The sequence below is a fragment of the Silene latifolia genome, chromosome 2 (assembly GCF_048544455.1).
Source record: "Silene latifolia isolate original U9 population chromosome 2, ASM4854445v1, whole genome shotgun sequence".
Classification (NCBI taxonomy): Eukaryota; Viridiplantae; Streptophyta; class Magnoliopsida; order Caryophyllales; family Caryophyllaceae; genus Silene; species Silene latifolia.
This window is the reverse complement of record NC_133527.1, coordinates 117,186,542-117,198,853: the sequence shown is the minus strand read 5'-3', so window position 1 is coordinate 117,198,853 and position 12,312 is coordinate 117,186,542.

Here is a 12,312-nt window from a genome sequence, read left to right as displayed (position 1 = left end):
AATCCCCACGAGCGGACCTGAGCTCGTGGGAGCTGGAGAGGATCCGAGCGTCCCCAAGAGGATCCGAGCATCTCCAGCATGCATCCGAGCGTCCTGGCCTTAGGACCCGGGTCTTGGGAAAGTTTGAATTGAAGAAAACGCCCTATAAGAAAATCTGAGCAGATCATCCTCAGGACGCTCGTCCCCATCCTTAGGACGCTCGTCTTGGCATCAATCCACGCGTCCTGGAAAGACTCCCAATCTATGAAATTACGCTGTAAGTAAATCCGCACTTTCCCAGGTGAATCAGAGCGTCCCAGAAAGAATCCGCTCAAGCTGAAACTGATCCGCGCGTCCTGGCAGTGGTTTGCAATTTCAGGATGTCTTGTAAGACGATCCGCGCGTCCCGTGACGGATCCGAGCGTCCCTAGCTGCTACTTAAGCAAAACATGGGACTTCGCTTCTCTATTCCCAATTCATTTCTATCTTTCACAAACACAAACACACACCTTTTCTCCCACTTAAACTCTCAATCCCCTCATTTAAAAACACCAATTTCTCAACAAAATTCACCACCGTTCAAACAAAACTTACTCAAAACAAGATTAAATCACTCCTTTATCAATAAAAGACCATCTAAACATCAAAATCCTCACAAATTGAATCAACTTTCTAGGGTTTGGCCAAAAAATTCGAAAATCCCAAATTGATTGAGGAATTGATTGAAGTTTGAGGAAGCAAGCAACATTCAAGCAAAATCTTGGTTTGTTGATACCAATTTGAGAAGGAGAACACAGTGGCGAGGACCAAAGGCGGAACCAAGGCACCAAAGACTCCAAATTTATCAAAGAGACAACAAGCTCTTCTTGCATATAAGGCTTTGGTAGTGACACAACCAAGGGTGGAAATCCAAGAAATCGCAACTCCTGTTGAGGAAGCTACCACACCTACTCCGGTTATAGAACAATTGCCAAATTTTCCGGAGAAAACTTTATTAACTGATGCTCATAGGAATGCATTTTTATCCCTTACTATAAAGACTATTGTGGCTACCAAGTTTATATGTCAAGACACTTTAGAAAAATTGGGTGTGCTTGAAAGAACTAGAGCATTTTTCGAGTCCATAAGGTTGTTAGCCCTCTTTGAAGTGGAAGAATTGACCTACCCTTCATTGACCATGGAGTTCATAAGCTCTTTGTAGGTATCTAATATAGAGACTCGATATTATGTTGAATTCCGTCTTGAGAACAAGAGTAGAAAAATGGCTTTAACCGATTTTGGTGAAGTGTTTGGTCTTTTACAATATCATCATTATGAGAAAAAGCCTTTGAAATATGATGCCTCACCCCTTGGAAAGCTATTACCGGTCGGAAATTTGACTCTTTCTAGGAGTGTCATGCTTTATATGTTCATCATCCGGGCATAAGAGTATGGCACAAGTTTGTGGGCAATACCTTGATTGCTAGAAAAGGCACCAATCACTTCACCGAAATTGATTTTGTCTACCTTGAGTCCTTCATGAATATCAATGGAAAGTTCACCAAAAAGTACAACATTCTTCAACTATTGCTTGATCAGTGGCTTGAGATTGATAATGGGAAAGATGGGGCGGCCTTCATCGTAAACGACGGCTTGGTAACGAGGCTTGCTAAGCACTTTAACCCGAATTTCAACAAAGATAACACCTATAAACCGGTTAAAGGGAGCAACCTCCTTGATATGAGCACTATGATCAACAAATTCCATTGGGTCAAGAATGACAATCTTGACAACAAAGATGAGTGGCTCATCAAAGAAGCTAAGTCCTTTATCTTTCCTAGCAAGATTTGCCGCATGTCCGTCCGTAGCCCAAACTACGTGCTACCCGTCTCCGAGGAAGCCGAAGTGATAATTAAACAACATAGGGAACCAATTGCAAAGCCCTTCTCCTCTACCATTGTGACTCCACCATATCCTTTGCCTACCAACAATTCAAACCGAGTGGCTCTAAGGTCATGGTAGGCAACGACTATTTGACCCAACTAATGCAACAAATGCATAAAGAAGCTCATGAAGATCGGGTGAATGCCTACCGTGCCCAATATCCACCCCTTCTACATCTAGCTAGGAAAGGACTTCTTGATCCTTCATGTCCTTTGCCTAGTTGGACGGATAGGGAGGTATTCTTCCCAAGTGCTTCTCAAGATGCCGAAATGGATAGTCGGGTGGCTAATGGAAAGGAGGTTGTTGTTTATGAAGACGGGGAAGGTAATGATTCATGCCAAGAAGAAGAAGAGCAAGGTTCAAGTTCCAAAGTTGATGATGGAAATGGTGAATCCTCCGAGTCAATGGAGGTGGATGATGAAGAAGATAATGAAGAAATTGATGATTCCAATGATGATGATGACGACGACAATAATGCCGGTGATGAGGATGTCGCAATGACCGACAATTGAGGGTGACAAGGCTATTTGGAGGATACCACACATGCGGGTTTGATTACTTGACTTCAACCTATTCCATTGTGAGTTTCCTACACCTCCTTTAGCTTTGTCTCTTTATCATGTTTTTAATCTTTATCTTGAGCATTTTTTTTGAGTCCTAGCAATATTTAAAGGACTCCCACCTCGGTTCCATTGAGGTGCCTCATTTATTATTCCGGCTTTGAAAATCCAAAATGATAATTAGGATTCAAGCATTGCATACTTTCCTTGTGAATGAACTCCCCCTATTTTTACACTAGAAATAGGGTCTTCCTTGGTTTGGGGAAGTTCAAACACAAGGGATGCAAGTTAATTCAAATTAGCTCTCCGAACAATAAAAAGCATGCATCATATAGTATAGATTAGAATGCATCACTTATGTATATATGTCATATAGTTTGCATATTGGTGTAGAAATCATGCATATTTATTTAGCTTGTATTGCATAATTTCCTATCATTTTGGCCATTGAGGACAATGCCCATAATAGTGTGGGGATGGAAAATTCTAACTTAACTTTTAAAATCAAAAATGATAAAAATTGAAATTTTTTGAAAAACTCAAAAACATGTTATTTCATTTCACAAAAACAAAAACCATAAAAATTTTAAAAATTTTAAAATCCAAAAACATGTCCTTTCCTTTGTAGTATAGAATTGTATATTGTGTATATACTTGTGTTTGTTTGTCCTCCTATCACATTGGATCGACTACGCCACATCCGAGGCATGAGGAATATGAAGACCGCATGGTATGATCTTTCCAATTTCCTTTTTCCTCTCTATGTTAATGACTATGTGGCTTTATTTTGATTGATGCAGTACAAACCAATGTGATCTTAGGAGTTGCATGTAGTTTATATGACATACTAGTTGATAGAAGCATTTGCATTAGGTTGTATAAATGTTAGTTGCATCATGGCATGTAGTTGCATTTTAGGAAACATTTTGTGAAAACATCTATTTGGGAAACTTGACAAGTGTATATAAGGCCCTTGTAGATACTTTTTCTTCTTGAGACTTTGCTCATTAGAATACCTCCAAAACACTCTAGGATCTGTCATGCTAGTATCCTTTGACCCATGAACTAAGGCCTAGTCAAGAGTACCTTGTGATGTGATGACTCCTTGGCTACCGTTTATTCCAAGGTGACCCTTGAAACCATGCAACCATCTTCCACTTCTATCATCATTTTTGTCAATAAAAAGGGAATGGGCACAAAATTTTTTTCAACTTGAGTTAAAGTACCAAAATGAAAATCAAGAAGTTTGCACAAATTTGCATCAAAGAAAAGAGGAGTACAAAAATAAGAACTCCTATGCTTCAAATAAAAGCACTCTTGCTACAAATTGAGGTGACTTTGAAAATGTTCAAAAAAAATGCAAAATTGAAAATTGTGAAGCATCAAATTGCCAAACATCAAAGAAATGGCAAAGAAAATTGTTCTAAAAAATGTCAAATGCCACAAGAAATTGGGGAGAATAACAAAACCAAAAGCAAACTCCCACTATGAAACTCAAAAGCATGTTGATCCCTTTTTCCATTGAACCCACTTTTGTGCATGGTAGAGAGGGGGCGACCCTTCTTCTTGTCTAGGCAAGAGGGGGAATTCCGCGATCCTACAGTGTTTCTAACATCATAGGGAGTCTACTCTTGACAAAAGCATTTAGCAATTGAGGATGAATGTACCCTAGCTTGACACAACTTGGAGGTGATTTATTGGTATCCTTCTAGGCTTAGTAACTTGAAGAAACCATATCTATAATGGAGTGTGTACCCTTAGATTACTTCCTTTCTAGATAATTTCCGCCACTTGGATAAAGAAAGTGTCTATTATTTTGTAGATGCATCCATTACTGTCTTTTGTGTGCTTAATGATTGGATGTATCTCCATTTTGGCAAGCCCCACCTTACCTTGCAAGAAGGCGTCTTACCTCATGGATGTCTTGTTATGAGTTGAAGGGGCGGAGTGAGACCCGCTAATTGTCTCATATAGGCTATATTAGTAGGTTAGTTGAAATAAAGGTCATGGTTTTAGTCACGTCTTTACTCGGGACGAGCAAAAGTTCGGTTTAGGGATGTTTGTTGTGACTCATATTTGAGCACATTTAGTCCCCGAATTAATCTCATTCCCATGCTTTTTAGCATATATTATGGTCATTTCTTATCTTTAGTTTCCCATTTTGCATATTCTTTTGAGGTTTTGTGCCCTTGGTAAGAGAGGATTGCTAACCTTGCATTTATGGCGCGAAATGGAGCTAAATGGATTGCATCTAATGACCAAGCATCGAAGAGGAGACCGAAACTAGAGGCTTAAGCAAATAAATAGAGTGAAATGGGCAATGATGAAAAGATCCTTGCATCCCCAACACAATCCCCGCGGATTGATAAGGAGCCAAAAAAGAGAAGAATCGTGTCCAACGATCCGAGCGGCCCGAGCTCAGGACGAGCGGACAGAGTAACAATCCGAGCGTCCCTGAGCAGAATCCGAGCGTACCAAAGCTTGATGCGAGCGTCCCGACTGCCAGCCCGAGCGGATCTCCTTACAGGACAACCCATGCTTCAGGTGAGGATGAGCAGATCCTGGTGGGAGTTGCAAGCATGATCCCCGCATGTCCCTCGGGAGTTGCATTTCCTCAAGCTTCTCTGAGGGTCTTAATAGTCATTTAAGCCCTTAGTAACCCTAATCCTTGTATTTAATTTTAGTATAAATACCCCTTTGTACTACCTAGATTATCATCAATTCTTAATCCATTCTTAATTAATCCTTAATCATCTCTGAATTTAGTTGTAATACACATTTCAATTAATCACATCTTAATCTTTCCTTAATTCTCTCAATTGTTCTTAGTTTTATTTGGGTAATTAGAAGATTATTGGGGTTTATGGGAGGATTCACAACTTTCCATCAATCATCAAGAACTTCTATTATTCTTTACTTTATTATTTGAATCATCTCCATAGGTATAATTCCTTTTTACCCTTGTTTAATTATTGTTAATCACATCATTTATTCATCAGGTTTTGCTTTGTTAGTATGATTGACAACCTTATTAGCATGCTAAACTGGATCATGAGTGAGTAGTTCCTTAGCTAGGGTTAATGGGGAATTAGGGGAAACAAACATGGAAATTGATTTATGCTTAATATAATATGTTTTCATTGTAATAACCCGGATTACAAAACAAAGGAAAAACTTATAAAAAGTAAATATTAGAGTACGATACTGATAAAAGGGTCAAGGTGGCGAAAACACTTGACCAATCCGGTTCGCTACTAAAACCAAAACAACTAATACATTATTCAAAGGGTTCTTAAAACTTAAAAGCAAACTCCTATTGTATTATTAAGCTCGCTTCGCACATTCCCCCAACCTGAGGAGGGGGTCGACAATCAGTCGGGAGTAACTAGATGCTCTCTCAGTCATGTTTACAACAATTGAATATAACTAACAATCAGTAACAAATGAAATGCAACACTAGTAAACATGTGAGATCATCTATACTCATGAAGACTCAACACCCACTTACCATCAACAAGGACATAAGACGACACATGACAACAACCCATGTTACGACACCATGTAAAAACTTAGGACAATCAAACTCAGTGCAACCACAACCAAATCAAACAACCCTCAGAGAGTATAAAGAACTGCCTCTGACTAATAGAGCGTACAACGAACTGCCTCCAACTACTAGAGCGTATAATGAACTGCCCCTAGCAACAAACACATTGTATAGAATGAACGTCGTTAGAGTGTATAACGAACTGCCTCTAACCACTAGAGCCTATAACGAACTGCCTCTAGATATGGAGCGTATACCGAACTGCCTCCATAAGCGGTATATACCGTATAATGAACTGCATCCACTATGGACCGTATAACGAACTGCATCCGCACTATGTGTAGCGTATAACCACTGCCTACATGCCTAAGACCTGGCCAGACCTCTCGGTGAAACACAGAGTGTATAACGAACTGCCTCTGCTACACCGAACGACACTCGGGGAACAGAGCGTATAACGAACTGCCTCTGCTGCCCCCCCGACCATAGACCATAAGAATCCCCGAAGGGTAGCGTTTGTTCATTCCGATAGTATATAACTGATACTATCGTCATCTATACAACCAACCAAATAACAAGTACACAGTATAGCTGACAGCACCAACAATGCATGAACAAACATCACGACTCAAACCCTAGAATAGTGTAACCGACTGTACTACTTATCATATGAATAGAGTAACCAAAGACATAAGCTAACACAATGTTATACTGCAACTGGGTACAACTCTACATATGAAACAAATACTAATGATCAATGTTATAGTAACCTTAGCCATAACATGAACTTTAGATGTGAGACTATACTAACCTCGACTATAACTTCAACAAATACCTTTGAAATTATAGTAACCTCAACCATAACCTTGACACGAAACTCAAAGTTATACTAGCGTCAACCATAACCTTGAGCCATAATCCCAGGGTTACATAAGTTACAGCTATAACCTTGACTCGCACTTCAATGTTATAGTAGGTTCAGCTATAACCTTGAATTCATATTTCCAAGGTTATACCTCAAACAGCCATAACTTGAGTAACAACCTAAAGTTGTACTAACTTCAGCTATAACACTTGAATCATCATCAAGGTTATACTAGCTTTATCTATAACTTCGGAGAGCACTCTTGGACGCCTATCATGCCGCCATTAGGGTTCACTCGTAAACCCTAATTACGCTCATGACACCCATATTTAACGCATAAGCAACATACGACATATAATTAACGCAAAAAAACATATACAAACATGTGAAACATATTTAATCATGATAACAAATAATCAAACATGTAACAATCATGTAAAACAATCATTAAATCATATTAATTACATCAATTGGCATAAATACAATTAAAAGAGAAACACCTAGTTAACTTTTTAGCAATTATGAAAACCTTCTTGAAAGACACGACCATCAAATCCTTGTCTCCACACGTGTCAACGTCCCCAAAATTGACATTAAGAATGCACGAATCCAAATCCATGAAAACAACAAAAAAGACTCTTCTTCATCTTTACCCATTAAAAATAGGAGACCTTAAAGGTAGGTCTAAAGGTCCATACAAATAATTCCCATAAAATTATTTGGGGAATAAATTATTGTAAAGGTAAGAGCAAGGATTGTGAAAATATATTTTTCTTTTGAATTGAGAAGAAGGAAATATGCACAACGATGGAGTCAAAAGAGAGAAAGGAGAGAAAACAGACGAAAGAGGGAATAGGCGTGCGACACCCTTTATAGGAAATAAAAATAAGTGAATTGACCTAGTTGCTTGCTAGGTTAATTCTATTTATAAGAAGATTAACTAATGGGATTTTGGTCCATTAGCTCATACAATGGATTATCTGATTACAAATTGGATTGAACCATACCAAAACCCTTGGAGGACTTATATAAGAAAAGTAATTATTAAATGAAAATAGTAAAATCGTGCACATACAATTTAACCCAATCAAAAGCAGATTAAAATGAGAAATAATAAAATAGAGAACGAAAGCTTTAAATATATATATTTTCAAGAAACATTAATAAACTCCGAAATCATCAATTTAATAAAATACTTTTACAATAAAATATTATTATAAAATACGGGGTGTTACAATCCAACCCCCTAAAAAGAAGTTTCGTCCTTGAAACTTGAAATTCAAAGATAAGATCAAAGAAGGTAAGAATTATAAGTGATCATCAACAAAAGTCATCTCGGAATTCTAACCGCTGCGCACTCTGATCCAGATTAAAACTCAAACCAAAGAAAAGTATCCCAAATCCTCAATGTTATTATCATCTCCATTCACTTTACAATCTCAAAAGTCACCTCAAACTCTGACTAAACCGTCAAAATTATATCCAAACTCAATCTCATGACAAAATCATCAGTTGCACTCGCAAGACTCAATCATTTCCTTTGAACACTTATGACCACGACTTTCTTAAACACCTAAGGAACTATAAATCTTTAGATAAGCTAGTACCTATCGTACCACAACACACTTGCCATCGATAACACAATTCCATCAACGCATAATAACAGCACCATACAACTCTCATCACCTGTGCTCACATAACGACAAGCTTATAACCTCAATTTGATGTTACAGTCTACTATCCATGAGCATTATCTTAACATAAGAGTCCACCAAAAGATTGCGTAAAACCTATGTCCTTCAACTAAATCCTCATACTCTTAAATGAAATATCTTTAACCCAGATAGAACAAACAAACATATATATACCATTAATATAATAACATCCTCAAACTTTCTAAGCTCACTATAATACCTTTAATACTCATTCTCCAAAACTCTATATGTTATCCCACTTCACACTCACATCCTACTGTGTTACTATGTTCTCAACCTCAAATAACCAAACATCAAACTCGAAGTATCTGACGTCGCTCGCCAAAGGATCAAAGCTTCCACTACGAGATGATCACAAGTAACTCTAAAGAGATTTCAAACATTTTAAAGTTACCATGAAAGAATAAATAACTTGTAAACCAGAATAACGCATTTCCATGCAATGCCACAAGGCAAAAGAACACATAATTTAGGAAGTAAAAGCTTAGAGAGAAATCAATGCGAAAAGGATAATTAAAACAGTTTAAAGAAGAATGGAATGGAGTTGAAATGAAGAACAAATAGAGAGCAATAATAGATGAAACAGATAGAGGACCAAGATAAAAGAAACCTTTGGTCCGAGAGCTCAAGTAGAAGAGGTATGGTTAACACGTGCAAGGATGACAAAGATAGACGACTCAAAACAATTGTATTTAACCGAAGACAACACCTTAACATAAGATAAATAAAGCACGATAACCAAGGTCTTACCAATAGCGTACAATCATCATTTAAGCTAACGACGTCTCAAAATATCCTTTTGTCATATCTCCATAATACCTCAGGACCAACAAATTTCTATATAACTGCCCGTTATACTTCTATATTCCTTAAATCATCAACTCTCAAGACTTTCAACTTTCAAGGCCTTCATCTAATCATATGTAACGAATAAAACCTTAGGAACTCTGTATACCCTCAAAAGATAAATACCACAATCCATTATAATCATCGTCAACATGGTCATTCACTAAGTCAATGCTAGAACACTTTAACATAAACATCTCACAAGTCTATAATTTACAGTTTTTCTCTTTCAATCAATCCTTAAAAAGATAAAATCATTAAATAACTTCTCGGCGGATAACTCATAGATTCCCTTATAACTCACTCAATGCCATTTACGATCCTTACTCCTCAAAATGATATTCCACTTAAAGACGAGCATATATATATAAAATCCTTAGAATTCCAAACGTGCTCAATCCTAACTCCACGTTAAAATTAAATTCATTTCCATTGTTCTAATCTTGATCCATAAATAACTCGCATAACTCTTCCCTTAACACAAGACAAAGTTCAATAATTCTCACTGTTAAGAACATAAGTCTCAACATTCCCAAATAATACCATAAGAGGGATATACTCATCATGCCTCTCACTTCTATTGAAACTACGAAACCACAATTATACGTCTTATGCCACATATCATCCACTCTCTATCATCAATAAGGATTTTCTCCAGCACATAAAAGAACATAACAACCACTTATCCCAAATAAGACTTCATCTTAACAACCATTAATCCCAAGGGAAACTTTATTTCATGAACAACCCCTAGTCCCAAAAGAAACCTCATCTCAATAACCTCAAATCCCAAAATAAACTTCCTTGTTACCAAACTCATAGTAACAAACACTCTTTTCTTTCATATTTCAACATCCCAATCTTCCAGTCAAACCTAACTTGATGCCTCAAGAAACCACAAGGGGATCAACCTATAAATCACCTCAAATAAGGACGACACCACCAAATAATCCAAAAAGGATGAAAGTACGATAAGAGTAAATCTCGGGTTGCCAAGGATTAAAAGTTTTGACCGACATATAACCAAAATGCATGACACATAACATGCAAATGACATTTTCACAAATGACCAACTTTAAAATCAACAAAGAATGCTCGAAAAGTCATACATGAACAAGACAATTTATACAATTAATGACGAAACAAAATATCAAGTCATAAACAACACAATACATAAACTATACATTTAATAAAATTAATAACGATAAACACTAAGACATAAACCAAACATGTAATACAATTAATAACGATGTAAACATTAAGGCATAAAAAAACAAGTCCTTAATTGTTTATACCCCATTTACTCTCACTCATTTACTAAGTCAATTTATTTTAGTCATTAACTACGCGAGAGTTGGGAGCCTGTTCACTCTGATACCAACTGTAACAACCCGGATTATAAAACAAAGGAAAAACTTATATAAAGTAAATATCAGAGTACGATACTGATAAAAGGGTCAAGGTGGCGGAAACACCTGACCAATCCGGTTCGCTACTAAAATCAAAACAACTAATACATTATTCAAAGGGTTCTTAAAACTTAAAAGCAAACTCTTATTTTATTATTAAGCTCGCTTCGCACATTCCCCAAGGAAGCCCAACCACTCAGCAACAAGCGTTCAACCTGAACAACCTGAGAACGGGGTCGAAAATCAGTCGGGAGTAACTAGATGCTCTCCCAGTCATGTTTACAACAATTGAATATAACTAACTAACAATCAATAACAAATGAAATGCAGAACCAGTAAACATGTGAGATCATCTATACTCATGAAGACACAACACCCACTTACCATCAACAAGGACATATTACGACAACCACCTAATTAATAACTCCAAATTAAACCACATGAGACGACACATGACAACAACCCATGCTACGACACACCATGTAAAAACTTAGGACAATCAAACTCAGTGCAACCACAACCAAACTAAACAACCTTCAGAGCGTATAACGAACTGCCTCTGACTAATAGAGCGTATAAATAACTGCCTCCAGCTACTAGAGTGTATAACGAACTGCCCCTAGCAACAAACACAATGTATAGAATGAATGTTGTTAGAGCGTATAACGAACTACCTCTAACCACTAGAGCGTATAACGAACTGCCTATAGATATGGAGCGTATAATGAACTGCCTCCATTATCGGAATAGACCGTATAACGAACTACATCCACTGTAGACCGTATAACGAACTGCACACACACTACGTGTAGCGTATAACCACTGCCTACATGCTTAAGACCTGGCCAGACCTCTTGGTGAAACACAGAGTGTATAACGAACTGCCTCTGCTACACCGAACGACACTTGGGGAATAGAGCGCATAACGAAGTGCCTCTGCTTCCCCCCCCCCCCTCCCAACCATAGACCATAAGAATCCCTGAAGGGTAGCGTTTGTTTATTCCGATAGTATATAACTGATACTATCGTCATCTATACAACCAACCAAATAACAAGTACACAATATAGCTGACAGCACCAACAATGCATGAACAAACATCACGACTCAAACCCTAGAATAGTGTAACCGACTGTACTACTTATCATATGAATAGAGTAACCAAAGACATAAGCTAACACAATGTTATACTACAACTGGGTACAACTCTACATATGAAACAAATACTAATGATCAATGTTATAGTAACCTTAGCCATATCATGAACTTTAGATGTGAGGCTATACTAACCTCGATTATAACTTCAACAAATACCTTTGAAGTTATAGTAACCTCAACCATAACCTTGACACAAAACTCAAAGTTATACTAGCATCTGTTGGAGTTAGTGTCCCCGATAATAATGCGATCACAATTGTCGATCATGATGATCACATGTTTAAATCTCATATTTAAGAATGCATGAGGGAA